The sequence below is a fragment of the Melanerpes formicivorus genome, unplaced genomic scaffold, assembly GCF_026170545.1.
Source record: "Melanerpes formicivorus ecotype bairdi unplaced genomic scaffold, bMelFor1.0.p_v2 SCAF_114, whole genome shotgun sequence".
Taxonomy (NCBI): Eukaryota; Metazoa; Chordata; class Aves; order Piciformes; family Picidae; genus Melanerpes; species Melanerpes formicivorus.
Genome location: NW_027142466.1, coordinates 135153 through 152241, shown reverse-complemented (window position 1 = coordinate 152241; position 17089 = coordinate 135153). Strand labels below are relative to the sequence as shown.

The 17089-nt window shown below is 58.8% G+C and overlaps 1 protein-coding gene across 7 annotated transcripts in view; it reads left to right on the top strand.

Moving 5' to 3' along the window:
• LOC137456011 (obscurin-like) overlaps nucleotides 1-17089 on the top strand; it is a 46243-nt gene that overhangs the window by 8622 nt on the left and 20532 nt on the right. The window contains exon 1 of one of the 7 annotated variants that reach the window (XM_068167240.1): nucleotides 1877-1971. The exons of 5 other annotated variants lie outside the window; for them this stretch is intronic. The gene's annotated coding sequence lies outside the window, so the exon portion shown is untranslated. Of the gene's footprint in view, nucleotides 1-1876; nucleotides 1972-15129; nucleotides 15337-17089 lie in introns of those variants that run through there. One more of the 7 variants, XM_068167236.1, reaches the window with a different exon arrangement.

The window sequence follows — 17089 nt, the reverse complement described above, 5'->3', positions numbered from 1 at the left end:
TGGATGGGAGGGGGACAGAAAAGAATAATACAGAACCAGTCTCTCTCTGAGGAGGGGCAGAGGCAGCAGGGAGAAGGATCAGGTCCGGCCACGTGGCTGAGGAGCAGGAGGGCAGCTGCAGTAGCTCTCATCCAGCAGAGGCAGGAGCCAAAAAGGAGCTCCAACAGCTATGATGTCCTGCTTTTTCTACCCTAGCTGGGCAGGGAGGGGGGAGTGGAACAGCCTCAGCTTTCCCAGGGGAAACGCCCTGCAGGGAGGGTAAAGTACCCGCAAGCCTCCCCCCTGCTTGCTTCTTTTGTTTGCAGAAAGAGGCCTTAACCCACCACTGTCCAGCTCCATCCCACACCTCACAGCTCCAGGACTCTTCAGGCTCTTGGGCTTGGGCAGGAAGCGCTCACTGCCTCCTTGGAGAGGTGTCAAACTCCTCCTGGGGCAGGAGAAGCCAAGAGCAGGCCCCAGGAGAAGTGTCAGCCTCAGCAGGCCCTTGAGGAGGAAGTGGGGAGCCAAGGTGACCTCCAAATGCTGCCCACAGCCTTGGCTCAGCAGAGCTGATGCTGAGGCAGAGCCTTGCTGACAGTGCCCTGGGGCTGTGTTGTCTCTGCCTGCAGCAGAGCTTTGCTTTGTGCCTGGGGCTGCCCTTGGCTCCTGGGCAGCCTGCTGTGCTCTCTGGGTGCTGCTGTGGTGCTGCAGCCCTGCAGTGAGCACTGGAGCTGGCTGGAGCTTGTAGAAAGGATCCAAGTGCTGCTCCAGCTGACAAGTGAGATGAGCAGAGGCTGCCCTTGGCTCTTCTGCCGGGGTGGGGCCCCCTGTGCCCCCAGGGGGGATCCCCTGTGCCCCCGGGGCAGACACTGGCCCAGAGTCCAGGTCCCTGTGAGCCTGAAGAGGAAGCCCAGGATGTTTAAGTGGGCAGTCAGTTCCTGTTGCTCCTTGATTCCTCCAAGCCCCTTGGCTGACCTCCTCAGCCCTCCAGCATGTTTGACACTGAGGGTGGTGAGAGCCTGGCCCCAGTTGCCCAGGGAGGGGTAGGTGCCCCACTGCTGGCACCACTTCAGCTCAGGTTGCTTGGGGCTCAGAGCTCCCTGCTGTGCCTGCAGCTGTTCTGCTGAGTGCTGCTGCTTGGGCTGGCTGCCCTTGGAAGCTCCCTTCCCACCTCAAGGCCTCAAGGAGTCATCCAATGGAACTCTCCCCCCAGGCTGTGAGGCCAGGCTGCCTCTGCACATCCAAGGGGAAGGCCGAGGGCCCTGGCTCTGCTTCAGCCTGGAGCAGCTGGACCCTGGGCAGCTGTTGGTTGGCTCCAGCAACAGCTCTGAGGTGAGCAGCAGGGGCTGGCAGGGCTTGGGGGGAAGTCCCACTGTGGAGACAGGCTGTGGGAGCTGGGGCTGTTCAGGCTGGGGAAGAGAAGGCTCCAGGGAGAGCTCAGAGCAGCCTTCCAGGAGCTGTGGGAGCTCCAGGAGAGCTGGGGAGGGACTTTGGCCAAGGGCTGGGGGAGAGGAGGAGAGGGAATGGGGTGAAGCTTGAGGAGGGCAGCTTGAGCCTGGAGCTTAGGAAGAGTCTTTAGAGTGAGAGGAGGGAGAGCCTGGCACAGGCTGCCCAGGGAGGCTGTGGCTGCCCCTTCCCTGGAAGTGTTCAGGGCCAGGCTGGATGAGGCCTGGAGCAGCCTGGGCTGGTGGGAGGGGTCTCTGCCTCTGGTGGGGGTTGGAACTGGATGAGCTGGAAGGTCCCTTCCCACCAAGCCATTCCAGGATCCATTCTATGAAGTCCTGGCTGCTTGGCATCAAACCCCAAAGGCTGAACTTCCCTTTGGCTTCTGCCAAGCAGCAGCAGGCAGCATCCTCTGCCTTTGCCAGCTGTCAGCTTGTGCTGCTCTGGGCTGGACCTGCAGGCCAAAAGCCCAAATGGAAGCTGATGGAGATTCCCTCCCCCTCTGCCTTGGCTGGGAAGGTCAAGCAAATCAGGCAGGAGAAAGGAGAGGTAAGATCAGGACAGCAAATGGTCTGGAATCTGTTGGGCAGAAGAAAAGGTCCTTGTTCCACTCTCTTTGTGTAGATCTCAGTCCCAGGGCAGGTTCCAAAGGGATAGGGTGAAGGGCAGGGGGCAAAGCATCCAAGGGCAGCCCCAGCTGGCACTGGACTCCCTTGGTGCCAGTGGCTGCAGCTCTTCAGGAGGTGTGGATGCAGCAGGGAGCAGCAGGGGGGGGATGCAGCAGCCCTGGGGAGCCTTCTGTGCAGCAGTGGCTGTGCAGGGGAAAGAGAGAGCAGGAGCAGAGCTCTGCCCTGCCTAGCAAGGCTTGCTGGGCAGGGAGGGGCAGTGGCATAGAGCCCCTTGGAGCCAGGGGCCCCCTCCTCCTGGGAGGGGGAAAGCCAAGTCTCTCTCTGCCCAGCCAGAGCAGCTGGGGCTGGGCTCTTTTCAGCCCCCATCAAGGGGGGTGTAACCCTGCAGGGAGGTGCTTGGGCAGGACACAAATCAGCCTCCTGGAAGGCAAGAAGGTTCCTCAGGGCTTGCCATGGGATGTCTTGCAGGTGATCCTGCACAAGACAGGAGACATCCATGCCTCCTGCAGCTGCAGCTCTGGGCTCCTGCTTCAGCTCCTGCCCCTGCCAGGGCCTCCTTTGGCCAGAGGAGTTCCAACTCCTGCAGGTCTGCTTCTGTCCCCCTGTCCTGGGGCACTTGAGAGAGGAGTTGAGGTGCAGTGTGGAAGGATCCCCTGAGCCTGGGCCCTTGGCTGTCAGGTGAGAGGCTGAGTGCAGCCCCCTGTGCTGTGAGAGCAGCTTTGCAGCCTGCCAGCAGCAGTGCAAGCTGCAGGCTCTGCAGTGCTCTGCAGCCAAGCCAAGGCCTCCTCTGCTGTGTCCCCCCAGGGGCTGTGTCTCTGCACCCCCTCTGCGCTTCCATGTCCCTTGCCTGCGCTTCGGGGACGGCTCCTGGGGTGAGTGTGGCCTGGCCTTGGAGCACAGCCCGAGGGCTCTGCAGCCCCAGAGTGCAGCCTCAGAGCCTCCAGCACTGCTGGCCCTCCAGAGCAGCCTGCAGGAGGTTCAAGCAGGGCTGCAGGCTGCCTGGGCAGGGCTTTGCCATCCTGAGGGCACAGAGGCCCAAAGGACTGGCAGAGCAGGGTCTTGTGGGGTCCCTGATGGTCTGATCAGCCCCAGGCTGCCAGTCCTTGGCAGCAGGATGGCTGTGAGAGCCCCAGCAGGGCCCAGGGGCTGGGACTGCAGGAGGAGGGAGTTGAAGCTCTGGCCTAGCCCATAGCTGCTGGGGGTCAATGTTGCCAGGCTTGGAGACCATTGCCCCCCTGAGCTGCAGGGTGAGAGGTTGCTTGGTGCTGGGAGGGCCACTGGCTGTCACTGCCAGGGAATGTGGCCAAGAAAGAGCTCTGCCTCAGGCCCTGGTGTGCTCAGAGCCCTGGGCTCCTTCTCCTTGCCCAGCAGAGGCCCAGCTCTGCTGCCTGAGCACTGAGCTGCAGGTTCTGCTGCTTCAGCTCAGGCTCCCAGAAGGCTTTTCCCTGAGGGGCTCTCAGCTCTGCCTGGGAAGCCAGTTCTGGGCTGACTGAAGAGCTGTGCTCAGCCTGCCCAGGATGCCTCTCTGTTTTCCTGCTGCTGAGGGACTTGGCTAAGAGAAGTGCTGGCCCTTGCTGAGCTGCAGCCTCCCCTCCCTCCATCCCTGCCCTGTCTCTTGGCTTCCTTGTGAGCAGACAAAGCCAGAGGGCTGCCAGCAGGCAGCAGCCTGGGCTCCAAGAGGAGAAGAGTCCTCTCCAGCTGCTGGCCTGGAGAAGGCTCCTGGTGCTTGCTGTGGCCTGCTGGCCACCCTCTGCTGAGAGCAGCCTTGGCCTTCTTGGCCAGGAGGGCCCCTGGCTGCCCGATGGGGAACTTGTTGTGCCCCAGCAGTGCCAGCACAGAGCTGCTTGGCTTCCGCGGCAGCTGCAGCTCAGAGGGAAGAGAGCCAGAGGCCAAGGGCAGCCTGAGCATGTCAGGAGATTGCCTGCAGGAGGCAGAGGAGCTGTGTGCAGAGGTGCAGAGCTGTGTCCTTTCTCCTAGGCTTCCCTCCCAGCCTGTTCTGTCGCCTGACCAACACCTCCCTGCTGCCTGTGGCCTTCACCCTCCGTGTGCCCGGGGACGGTGTGGCAGAGCCCAGCGTGCCCAGCGCTGCCCAGGGGCTGGACACCTCTCTGCCCTGCTGGGAGAGGAGAGCCAGGAGCTGCCTCAGGCCCTGTGAGTTCACCATCAGCCCTGGCAGAGGCACCATCCCTGCCCTGAGCTTCCAGGACATCCAGGTAGGGAGCAGTGGGGCCAGAGGGGCTTCAGCAGCTGGGGCTGAGGCTGCCCTGCTCTGGGAGAGGGCTTCAGTGCTGCTGGCTGGGAGGGGGAGGCCAGGCAGAGCCCTGCAGCAGGGCTGGGCTGTTGGGAGCTGTGCTGCTCTGGGGCTTGCCTGAAGGAGCAGCCTTTGGAGCCTGCAGGCAGAAGCTGCAGCTCCTGCCCCCCAGGCTGCAGGCCAGAAGCCACTGCTGAGGCTTTCAGAGCTGCTTAGGCTGATTCCTTGGCCTGCAGCTGGGCAGAGGAAGGCTGAGGGCAGCAGGAGGCTGTTGCAGGGAGAGATGTGGCTGGAGGAAGCAGTTAGCTTCTCTGCCTGCTCTTCTCCCTCCTGTGCTGTGGGCAGGATGAGTTGGATTCCCTGCAGTGCTCTGCAGGGGGACTGCAGAAGCTGTGGTGGCTGTGAGCTGAGCAGGTTCTGCTGGGCCAAGCTTCTGCAGCAGCTTCCCCCTGCACAGCTGCAGTGGTTCTGCTGGAGGCAGCAGCTCTGCCCTGCACTGCTGCTGTTCCCTGGCCATGCAGTGCTGAGTGGCAGCCTGCTGGGGCCTGCATTCCTCTCAGCCATGGCCTGGGAGCTGCCACAGGCACTTCTGCAAGCAGCTCTTGCCAGCAGCCTTGTGGTGCTGCCAGGGCCTGTGCTCTGCAGATGGAGCAGCACCAGGGCCAAGGCCTCCCTTGCTTCCCATGGCCTGGGAATGGAAAGGCAGCAGCTGTGGGGGTGCTGAAGTGTTTGGGGCTTTGCTCTCCCCCCAGCTCACCCTGTGCTCCAACACCCAGGGCTTGTATGAGCTGGCTCTGGTGCTGGATGTGGATGGTGTGGGCCAGGAGCTGCTGGCACTGCCCCTCACAGCCAGGGACCAGCACTTTCCTTGCAGGGTCTCTTGGTGCCTCCAGCCCCTTGCATGTGGTTTGCTGGCTGCAGCTCCCCAGGAGGAGCCTTGCTGCAGGAGCTGCTTCTGCCCAGGCAGAGCTGGGAGCAGCAGGGCTTGCAGGCAGCCCCCTGGAGGAGCATCTGCCCAGAATGGCCAGGCCTGGCCCTGAGCCTTTTCCTAGAGGGCACAGCAATTCTGTGGCTGCTTGGCACTGCCCCTCCCCTGGCACAGCCTGGGGCCATTTCTCTTGTGCTGTCACTTGTGCCTTGGGAGCAGAGCCCAAGCCCCAGCTGGCTCCAGCCTCCTTGCAGGGACTTGTGGAGAGCCAGGAGGGCTCTGCTCTGCCTCCTTTGCTGCAGGCTAAACGCTGCCAGTTGCTCCCAGCAGCTCTGCTCATGCCCAGCCCTGTTCTCCAGACCCTTCCCCAGCTTTGTTGCCCTTCTCTGGACCTGCTGCAGCCCTTCAGTGGCCTCCTTGGAGTGAGGGGCCCTAAAGTGCTGCCAGGATGTGAGGGGTGGCCTCAGCAGTGCTGAGCCCAGGGGGCCAATCCCTGCCCTGCTCCTGCTGGCCACAGGCTTGCTGCTCCAGGCCAGGCTGCTGGTGGCCCTTTGCAGCCCCTCTGCCCCAGGCAGCTGTGTTCTGCTCCCTTCCCTGCCCCCTGAGGAGTCAAGCAGCCTCTCCTCTGCCAGTGTCTCCGTTGCCTTTGGCCCTCTCTCTGCCCAGCTGTGTGGTTCCTGCTCTGGGAGCGCTCAGCCCTGTGCTGACCTTTGCCTGCTGCTGCCTGCAGCTCCCTGCCCAGCAGCTGCTGCCCCTGGGGAAGGACAGCGACCTGCCAGGCTGCTGCCTCAGCTTGGCCTCCCCTCCACCTCCTGCCCCCAGGGCTCAGCCAGGCTGTGCTTGGGAGCCAAGGGCTTTGGGGCAGACCTGGATGGTTTCCAGTCCCTCCTACAGGGGTGCTGAGCACAGGACCCCAGCCAAAGGGAGCCTCAGGAAGCAGGGAAATGGGAACCTTCCTGAGCATCAGCCTCAGGCAGCAGTTTCAGCTCCTTGGGGGGCAGTTTGTGCTCTGGGCTCTGGGCTGCTGCCCTGCAGGAGAGCTCAGGGTGGTGAAAAGCTGCTCTGGCAGCCCCAGCAGGGCTGGTTGTGAGTGCAGCAGCTTTGGGCCCCCCTGAGGATGCTGAGGCCATCCCAGGCTTGCCTCTGGTTTCCTGCCTTCCTGCCAGGGATCTCAAACTCTTTGTGAGCTGCTGCTGTGGCCATGGTCAGGAGTTGTGCACTGCCAGCCCAGAGCCAGCTGTGTCCTGGGCTGCTCCCCAGCAGTGTGGGCAGCAGGGGCTGGGAGGAGATTCTGCCCCTCTGCTGTGCTCTGCTGAGCCCCCCCTGCAGTGCTGGGGCAGCTCTGGAGGCCTCAGCACAGCCAGGGACCTGTTGGAGTCTGGGCTGGAGGAGGCCACAGCAATGCTGGGAGGCCTGGGAGCCCTCTGCTGTGAGGCCAGGCTGGGAGAGTTGGGGCTGCTCAGCCTGGAGAGGAGAAGGCTCCAGGGAGAGCTCCTGGGGGCCTTTCAGTGCTTCAAGCTGGGGCCAGGCTTTGAGCAGAGCCTGTTGGGAGAGGGGATGGCTTGAACTGAGAGAGGGAGCTTCAGGCTGGAGAAGAGGAAGAGATTTTTCCCTCTGAGGGTGGTGAGAGCCTGCCCAGGCTGCCCAGGGAGGTGAGAGATGCCCCTCCCTGGAGCCTGGCCAGGCTGTCAGGGGTGCTGAGCAGCCTGCTGCAGTTGCAGCTGTCCCTGCTGAGTGCAGGGGGCTTGGGCTGGAGGAGCCTGGAAGGTGCCTTTCAGCCCAGCCCCTTCTGTGCCCCTGCCCCTGCCAGGAGCAGCAGGAGGATGCTGCTGTGCTGGGCTCCAGCCCCGTGCCCTGTGGGCTCCTTCAGCCTCCCAGCTCCCTGGAGCTGCCACTGAGCCTGGGGGCCCAGGGGCCGGGAGAGCAGAAGCCTCCTGCCCCTGTGGCCCTGTCTGGGCCTGCAGGACCCCCCCTGGGGAGTGCTGGAGGGGCCTGCTCCGTGCCACAGGGCTGCTTGCAGGGCAAAGGCAGCTTGTAGCCTAGGGATGCCTGGCACTGGGTGGTGCTGAGAGGAGAGGCAGGGTGGTGCCCTCTGGGCTGGGGAGCAGAGTGTGTGCCCCAGCAGTGCCCTGGGGCCAGGGCAGATGGGGGAAGGAGCCAGCAGCGGCCCTGGCTCTCCTCCTCTGCTCTTAGGAGAGGAGCAGCAGCTGCTGCTGCCTTGGGGCTCCTTGTCCTTAGCAGCCCATGCCCATTTCAACAGGCCTTTTCCAGCTGTCCTCTAGGCCCCCTTCAGCTACTGAAATGCTCCTCTGAGGTCTCCCTGGAGAGTTCTGCAGGCTGAACAGCCCAAACTCCCTCAGCCTGTGCCCTCCAGGGAGGAGCTCCAGCCCTCTGCTTCTCTTGGTGCTCTTCCTCTGGACCTTCTCCAACAGTTCCAAGGCCTTCTTGTGTTGGGGGCTCCAGAGCTGGATGCAGTGCTGCAGGTGGGGTCTCACAAGAGCAGAGCAGAGGGGCAGAATCATCTCCTTTGAGCTCACTTCTGTTGCTGCAGCCCAGACAATATCTGTGTGTCTGCTCAAAGTAGGACTCATGAAGACTGCCAGGTCCAGCCTCTTGTCAGCAAGGTGGCTCTGGCTCTCTCTCAGGGTCTAGAGCTGGCTATAGGTCAAAGCTCCTCTAGAAAGCCTCCTGGCTGCTGTCAGCCTAGAGCCTGGACACAGGACCTCTGCTGAGCTCATTCCTTAAAGGTCCCTGAGCTAAACAGAGAGATTTTGGAGCTCTCCCTCGAGGAGATGCAATGGATCAGATGTCAGTCTCAAAGGAGGAGCTGCAGGGCAGAATGTCACCCTCCCAGCTAAGGAAAGCCAGGAGCTGATTCCTCTGCTTTGGAAATCCTCTTGGTCAGGCAGAGGGAATTCCAGTGTCCAGAGCAGGGTGAAATGACAAAGCCACACCCTGAAACCTGAGGGGTGAAAGAAGTGCCGAGACACTCCCCAGGAGCAAACCTGTCTGCCAGGGGAGCTTTAGACTGGGCATGAGGAGCAATTGCTTCCCCCAAAGGGCTGTGAGGCCCTGGCCCAGGCTGCCCAGGGCAGGGGTGGAGTCTCCATCCCTGGAGGGGGTTGGCAGCTGTGGAGATGTGGCAGAGAGAGACATGGTTTAGCTGGTGAGCTAATGGGTTTAGAGGTTGGACTTGATGATCTTAAAGCTCTCTGCCCAGCAAAAGGATTCTGTAGTCCTGTTGGTTTGGTTCTTGGCTGTGGGGTTTGGCTTGCTTGGTTTTTCCCTTTTTTCCCCCAAAGCAAAGAGCAGAGGGGCTGGGGGGAACACAAATAACCAACCTAACATCCCTAAAGGCTTTGGAGATGTCCTGAGGCCATGTGTAAAGCTGGTGAGAGCAGTGGACAAGCCTCCATCCTGGGGCTTGGGCCAAGCAATGTTCATCTCAGTCCCTGAATGCAGCAATCAGATCCTGGATGAAAAGGTTAAAGGTTGCAGGCCAGAGAGGAGAGAGGCTGGAAAAGCAGAGTGGGGCTGAGGCCACTTTATTCCTCTGAGCTGAAGGGAGTTTAGATGACCATTGTCATGGCAGTGACACTTGAGACCTGAACTGAGAGAGGAGAGATGTGGAGGAAGAGAGGAGCCAGGGAAAGCACAGAAACCAGGAGGAAGAGCAAAGGCAGCAAGTGCTGGGAGCTTGTCCATGCATTCCTAGCTAGCTCCCTTGGGAAGGATTCTCCATGCTCTTGGTCTGACTGGATCCTGTTTGCTAGGCAGAGGGAAAACTTGCCTCTGGAATAAGCAAGGAGAAGAGGCCAGGAGAAGGCCAGGCCCAGGCCAGAGGAAAGGCAGGCGAGGGAGAAGAGCAGGCCAAGCCTGGAGAAGGTGAAGCAAACCTTGGCTTCTTTGCAGGCTGTAGCTGTTCTCAGCCAAAGCTGTGTCAGCAGGGCCTGCTTTTAAAGACAACATCATCTTGTTGCTGCTTTGCTTGGTGTGGAGCAAACCAAATGCCTGTGATGCTGTGGGGAAATCTGTCCCCAAGACCAGCAGCCAACTTGGTGTCTGCTCTGAGCTCCTGCAGCTTCCCCCTGACTCCATGAGCTGCTCTTGCTCCCTGCTCCCTCAAGCTTGGGCTCTGCTCTTTCTGCCTCACCTTTTTCCCCAACAGGCAAATTGTTGTGAGTGATTCTATGGCACTGCTTGGTGACTGTAAGGGGAGAAGGGTTAGTGAGCTGGCCAGCTGCTCCAAGGCTGGGAGGACACTGCTGTGCTTCTCAGGTGCCTCTCCTGTTTCCTTCTGGCCTTTGGGATGTCTTCTTAGTGTCTTCTCAAGACTCTTTCCTATCTCCCCCAGCAAGACTGCACCCAGCTCCTGAAGGCTGGCATCCTTCTGCTGAAGGCTTTCTTGCTCTTGCCCTCTTGCTGGTTTCCATGGCATGAGAATTGCAGCTGCTTCACTCCCCCTGGCCACATGAGTTGCTTCCAGAGGAGAGATTGGTGTGGGCTGCCCAGGGAGGTGGTGGAGTCAAGCATCCCTGGAGGTGCTCAAAGAGCATGTGGCCATGGCACTTTGGGCCATGGTTTGAGAGCCATGGTGGTGTTAGGCTGCCAGTTGGGCTTGATGCCCTTGGAGGTCTTTTCCAGCTAAAGCAATTCTCTGAGTCTCTGTGGAATTCCAAGGCAGAATCTGAGTTGCCTGCTGGCTAAAGCACAATGGATATTTGACATGTGGGGTGTGGGCAGAGCAGGTCTCTGTAACCATAGCCCTTCAAGGCAAGAGGTTTTGGCCTTGAGTTGAGATGCATGAAGTCCTCACCAAGTTGATGTGGTGAGCTAGAGTGACCTTCCTGTTTCTGGAGGGGTTGTATGGGCTCCCAGGCAGGTTTGAATCCTGAGATCCAACCAAAGCAGTAGATAGCATTGCTCCCCCTGGCAGCCCCTTACAGTCTGGTCTCTCTATCCAGGCTGTGCTCAGCTAGAAGTGGCTGGAGGTGTTTAGGTGACAGCTGCAAGCATGGCTGTGCCAGGGCTGGAATGAATGAGCTGCAGAACTGAAGGCCTGAGTTTCTAGGGCCTGGGTTTCTGAAAGAGCAAAGCAGATCCAAGACAGCATCCTCCTGTCCTAGTGGTGGGGAAGGAGGTGATAGTCTCAGAGGCTAAGCTCTGAGTTGTACAGAATAGAGGTTCCTGGCCATCAAAGTTTGGGTGTGGGATGTTGGAGGGCCTCAGTTGGTGTCTCCAGCCTCCAGAGCACTGAGTGGGATGTGTCACCGTGGGCATGGGTTTAGGAATCTAAGGCAAACCTAATCCTGCTTGGCTTTCAGTCTGAGAGCTTCCATTCCCCACTGCTAGTGAGCACAGGGAATGAGCAGCCTGGGAGGGTGAATGGTCAGGGAGAGGGAGAATGGAGGCTGGGAGGTGCTGAGGAGTTGTTAGAAGATGAAGGTTCAGGTCCAAACCTGATCTCTCTTGAAGCCTAAGTGGTGATGAGTCAGCACTGGCTAATCCAGAGCTGTGGCCTGAGTGTGGCACCAGTCCTGTGGCTGTGAGCACTGGCTGTCCCCCTCAGTCCAGCTTCCCTTTCTCCAGCTGGGGGGAGAGGTACAGGGATGATTTCCCAGCCCAGCTGTGGCTGGAATGAAACTGGCAGTGTCTCCCCACACTTCCATGCAGCTGTCTTGCAGGTTGGACTCCACTCTTGTTTCTCTCTCAGCTGGAGCGCTGCAGGTCTGTGCCTGGAGGAGAGCAGAGGCAGTTGGGCTGGCTGGGCTCTGCCTTTAGTTCTTTTCTTGTCAGTGAGAGCAGCTGGGGAGGAGGAGAGAAAACTCCTCCTTTCATCCCCTCTGTGCTTCCCCCCACATCTGTAACTCTGCTCACAACCACTCCTCCTGTAGCTGTGCTGAGGGCTGTGGTTTAGTGCTGGCACCTGATGAGCTTCAAGGTCTCTCCTGAACAAAAGCAGTCTGTGATTCACCTCTCTGGGCATTTTCAGATCCCTTTGCTGAGCTTGCTTCTGCTGAAAGGCTTTTAGAAGAGGCCTGTCCCAGCTGACCAGCTCAGCTGCTCACACTCACCTAGGATTTCTGCCCTGTGCCTGCTCCCTGTCAGCAGCTTGTTTGCTCCTCACCCACCTGCAGCATCTGTCATGACTTGGATGGGAAGGGGCTGCTGCTGTCTAGAGAGTCAGGCTGGTTGGCTTCCTTCTGCTGCCTTCACTAAGGGAGAAGGTACAACACAGAGATGTTCACAAGGGCAGAACTGATGAAGGTGATGCTCCAGCAGCTTGCTCAGGCTGCTTGGGATTAGAGCAAACTTCTCTGTGTGCTGCTGTGGGGCAGGGACTGCCCTTGGGGCTTGCTCATCTTTAGGTAAGACCTTAACATTCTTCTGCTGGGATCCAGGATTGCTTTCAGCTGACAGCAGAACACTTCCTGCAGTAGGGCTTGGCTGAGAGTTCAGGACAAACCAATCTCATTCCTGAGAGCTGCTACTTAGTTTAGTTTGATTCTGGTGACTTATTTCCTTGCCCCTCCCACTGCAGCCCTCCCTAAACTCTGCTCTCTCCTTTCTGCTTTTCTCCTCTTAAGAGCCCTCAGTACCCTTCAAGAAAAAGCTGAGGGATCTTGAAGTGAGGGAGAAGGAATCTGCCACCTTCCAGTGCAGTGCCTGTTGCTAGCACAGAGGCAGCTTGGCTCAAGGAGGAAAGCAAACTCAGGCAGAGCAAGCAATGCAGCATGGAAGCAGAGGGCAGCGATGGCCGGCTCAGCGCCCAGGGCCTCACTGCAGACGGTGATGCTGTCTGCTCTGTGAGATGAAGGCAGGCAGCAGGAGCATGGCAGAGTTGTCTGTCCCAGGGAAGAGACAAGGTTGGCCAAGTCTCACCTGCCAAGAGTGTGATTCACAGGTGAGCCTCCAGGCTTGACCTTGTGAATAACATTCACCCCAGGCATGTGCAGAGCAGAGGATTCCCTCATGGGCTGAGAGGAGAACCACCTGTGGGCAGCCCATGGGCCCCTGGCTCTCCTGCCAGGGTGTACCTGGGACACAGGATCAAAGAGCAGGGACAGATTGGGTTGCTGCACAAGCTGTGTCACCTGGTAGGGAGCCATGCTTCAAGGGGCTCCCTAGAAGGCCAAGTCCTTGAGCTGTAACCCAGCACTCCAGAATTCCCTTCACATGATCCCAAACAGGACATATGCCTCCTCCCACTGCCTTACACTTGTCTTGGCTGTGGCCTGGGGAGCACAAGGCTGCATTCTGCCCAAGAGTGGTGTTGACCTCCCTGGGAAGCTGATGGAGGAGTTGTGGTTTATGGTCCAATGTGTGGTGCAAGTGCAGTCAGCACCACTCTGGTTTGATTGGAAAGCAGATCCATTCTCTGCATCCCTGAGAAGTAAGCAGCTGCTTCCTGGTAACTGGGATGGAGGTCAAATCCCAAAGGCAGAGCAGAGCCCTCCCTGGTTTAAGTCTGCCCTGCTTTAGCAAAGGTTGGATGTGAATTCCCAGCTGCTGTGGGCAGCAGAAGCTGCACTGCTGTCAGATCTGTTCTGGGCAAGGCCACTTAGCTGCTGGGTGCCTAACAAGGGGCTCCCCATGGTAGGCTAGAAACAGGAGTGACTGCAAGCCAGACAAGACTGCTTTTCTCTCTGTGAAGAGCACAATGAGTCCTTGGGATTGTCTGTTCTGTGCCACTTGGAGCCCAGGAATTGGCTTAGGGATGTCTGCACAGTGTCCACAAGACTGGGGCTGGAGGGACAGTCCTGTGAGGAAAGGCTGAGGGAGCTGGGGGTGATCAGCTTGGAGCAGAGGAGACTTAGAGAGGACCTTATCACTCTCTCCAACTACCTACAAGGAAGCTGTAGTCAGGTGGGGGTCAGGCTCTGCTCCCAGGGGAGCAGTGACAGGACAAGAGGGCATGGGATGAAGCTGTGCCAGGGGAGACTGAGGTTGGATATTAGAATAGAATAGAATGAAGCAGGTTGGAAGAGACCTTTGAGCTCATCCAGTCCAACCTATTCTCCAACACTAATCAACTAAACCATGGCACCAAGCAGCCCATCCAGGCTCTTCCTAAGCAGCTCCAGGGCTGGGGACTCCACCACCTCCCTGGGCAGCACATCCCAAGGGCCAATCTCTCTGTCTGGGAAGAACTTCTTCCTCACCTCCAGCCTAAGCCTCCCCTGGCACAGCTTGAGACTGTGTCCTCTTGTTCTGGTGCTGGCTGCCTGGGAGAAGAGACCAACCTCTGCCTGTCTACAACCTCCCTTGAGGGAGTTGGAGAGAGCAATGAGGTCTCCCCTGAGCCTCCTCTTCTGCAGGCTAAGCAACCCCAGCTCCCTCAGCCTCTCCTCACAGGGCTGTGCTCCAGACCCCTCCCCAGCTTTGTTGCCCTTCTCTGGACACCTTCCAGCACCTCCACATCTTTCCTAACCTGAGGGGCCCAGAACTGGACACAGGACTCAAGGTGTGGCCTGAGCAGTGCTGAGCACAGGGCACAATGACCTCCCTGCTCCTGCTGGCCACACTCTTCCTGCTGCAGGCCAGGATGCCCTTGGCCTTCTTGGCCCCCTGGGTGCACTGCTGGCTCATGTTCAGCCCCAGACCTCTTTCTGCCTGCTGCTCTGAGCCACTCTGACCCCAGCCTGCAGCACTGCCTGGCATTGGTGTGGCCAAAGTGGGACAAAAAATCCCAAGCAGAGAAGCAGCTCATTATTGCCAGGAGTGTGAGAGCAGGAGCAGGACCTAATACTCTGTCAGAGATCCCAGCCTCTCCAGCAGACTCATCTCAGGGCTACCTTGATAGAGCTTGCAATAACAAACCCTTTGCTCCTGCCAGGTGCTGCAGTGAGGTTTGCCAACAAGAGCAGAGATGGAGAGAAGGTCTGTGCCAGGCTGCAGGGGGGAAGCCAAACTTCTGGCTGAGCTCTCAGACACAGAAGTTGCTGTGAGGTGGATGAAGGATGGGAAAGAGCTCAAGGGCAGTGACAAATATGAGCTTCAAAGTGGGGGGAAGAAGCATAGCCTGCAAATCCTCCACCCTGCAGCAGAGGCTGCTGGAGTTCCTGAGTGCACCTGTGCAGGGGATCAAATGGTCTCAGCTGGCAGTGAAAGGTGTGTGACTGTCTGGGCTGCTCTGCTTTAGGGACTCTAAGCCAGCAGAGTCAGCAAGGGATGGGCAGAGAGTGCTCCAGAGGCTGTGCAGGGAGTTTTGGGCTTTGCTTTGATTCCTGTGATTTGGTTTTTCCCCCTTGGGTTTGGTTTGGGTTTGGTTTCTGTCAATCCCCTGAGGCATAAGAACAGATTTTCCCAAGGCACAGCAGCTGGCCTGCTGGGTGCAGGGTGTTCAGACAGAAGGCTGCACAGAGAAACAGCTAAAGGCTCTTTTGTCTCAGTGGTTGCTAGATTGGAACCAGTACTGTTTCATAGCTGCCTCCTTTGGGTATTCTTGCCCTCATGGCAGTCCCTTCCCTCCTGATGACCTGGTACTTAGCCTATGGTTTATCAAGGCTGGAAGTTAGTCTGCTTGTGCATTAGCACCTAGGGATTAGATCCATAATGAAGCATGAGTGTTTGGTCTTAGGATAAATGAATACCTCCTGTAGGTCATCAAATCACAGCAGGGGTTGGGTAGGAAGGAACCTTTAGAGGTGAGCAGGGGTAGCCTCAGCTAGACAAGGCTGCTCAAAGACCCATCCAGCCTGGCCTGGAATGTTGCTAGGGCTGGGGCATCCCCCAGCTCTCTGGCCAGCCTGTGCCAGAGGGAAGATGCACCTACTTAGGGCTCAGGGCGTGCATTTCCTGCTGGCCAGGCCATTCCTGAGCACCTCTGTGTGTCTGGGTCCTGTTTCAGCACAAAGAGGAAAGTGGAGGAGCTGTCAGGGCCAGTCCTGGCAAGCAGGCTGAATTGCTTTCTGAGACCTCTGAGGCCAGCCTCAGGGTTCAGTGGTACAAAGATGGCAAAGAGATCACAGCCAGCAAGGAATTCACGGTGGGAGAGAAAGGAAAGCTGCAGAAGCTTGTGGCTGCAGCTGTGACAGCAGAAGATGAAGGAACATAGCTGTGCAACATAGGAGATGACACTCTGCCTTGTGATTGAAAAGTCTGAGGTGAGTCTGGGATGCACAGGTTGGAGCAGAGTCTGTTAGAAACTCAGGAGTGTTCTGACTGCCATCCACAGTTGATTGGCACAGCTGCAACTGCTGTCTGCAAGCTGTGCCAGGGGAGGGTTAGGCTGGGTGCTAGGAAGAAATTCTTCCCAGCCAGAGAGATTGGCCCTGGGGATGTGCTGCCCAGGGAGGTGGTGGAGTCCCCATCCCTGGAGGTGTTTAGAAGAGCCTGGATGAGGCACTGGGTGCCATGGTTTAGTTGATGAGATGGTGCTGGGTGCTAGGTTGGACTGGATGATCTCAAAGGTCTCTTCCAACTTGGTCTCTCCTCTCCTCTCCTCTCCTCTCCTCTCCTCTCCTCTCCTCTCCTCTCCTCTCCTCTCCTCTCCTCTCCTCTCCTCTCCTCTCCTCTCCTCTCCTCTCCTCTCCTCTCCTCTCCTCTCCTCTCCTCTCCTCTCCTCTCCTCTCCTCTCCTCTCCTCTCCTCTCCTCTCCTCTCCTCTCCTCTCCTCTCCTCTCCTCTCCTCTCCTCTCCTCTCCTCTCCTCTCCTCTCCTCGAGTCTCCTCTCCTCTCCTCGAGTCTCCTCTCCTCGAGTCTCCTCTCCTCTCCTCTCCTCGAGTCTCCTCTCCTCTCCTCTCCTCGAGTCTCCTCTCCTCTCCTCTCCTCGAGTCTCCTCTCCTCTCCTCTCCTCTCCTCGAGTCTCCTCTCCTCTCCTCGAGTCTCCTCGAGTCTCCTCTCCTCTCCTCGAGTCTCCTCTCCTCTCCTCTCCTCTCCTCTCCTCTCCTCTCCTCTCCTCTCCTCTCCTCTCCTCTCCTCTCCTCTCCTCTCCTCTCCTCTCCTCTCCTCTCCTCTCCTCTCCTCTCCTCGAGTCTCCTCTCCTCTCCTCTCCTCTCCTCTCCTCTCCTCTCCTCTCCTCTCCTCTCCTCGAGTCTCCTCTCCTCGAGTCTCCTCTCCTCGAGTCTCCTCTCCTCGAGTCTCCTCTCCTCTCCTCTCCTCGAGTCTCCTCTCCTCTCCTCTCCTCGAGTCTCCTCTCCTCTCCTCTCCTCGAGTCTCCTCTCCTCTCCTCTCCTCGAGTCTCCTCTCCTCTCCTCTCCTCTCCTCTCCTCTCCTCTCCTCTCCTCTCCTCTCCTCTCCTCTCCTCTCCTCTCCTCTCCTCTCCTCTCCTCTCCTCTCCTCTCCTCTCCTCTCCTCTCCTCTCCTCTCCTCTCCTCTCCTCTCCTCTCCTCTCCTCTCCTCTCCTCTCCTCTCCTCTCCTCTCCTCTCCTCTCCTCTCCTCTCCTCTCCTCTCCTCTCCTCTCCTCTCCTCTCCTCTCCTCTCCTCTCCTCTCCTCTCCTCTCCTCTCCTCTCCTCGAGTCTCCTCTCCTCTCCTCTCCTCGAGTCTCCTCTCCTCTCCTCTCCTCGAGTCTCCTCTCCTCGAGTCTCCTCTCCTCTCCTCGAGTCTCCTCTCCTCGAGTCTCCTCTCCTCTCCTCGAGTCTCCTCTCCTCTCCTCGAGTCTCCTCTCCTCTCCTCGAGTCTCCTCTCCTCTCCTCGAGTCTCCTCTCCTCTCCTCGAGTCTCCTCTCCTCTCCTCGAGTCTCCTCTCCTCTCCTCGAGTCTCCTCTCCTCGAGTCTCCTCGAGTCTCCTCTCCTCGAGTCTCCTCGAGTCTCCTCTCCTCGAGTCTCCTCGAGTCTCCTCTCCTCGAGTCTCCTCGAGTCTCCTCTCCTCGAGTCTCCTCGAGTCTCCTCTCCTCGAGTCTCCTCTCCTCGAGTCTC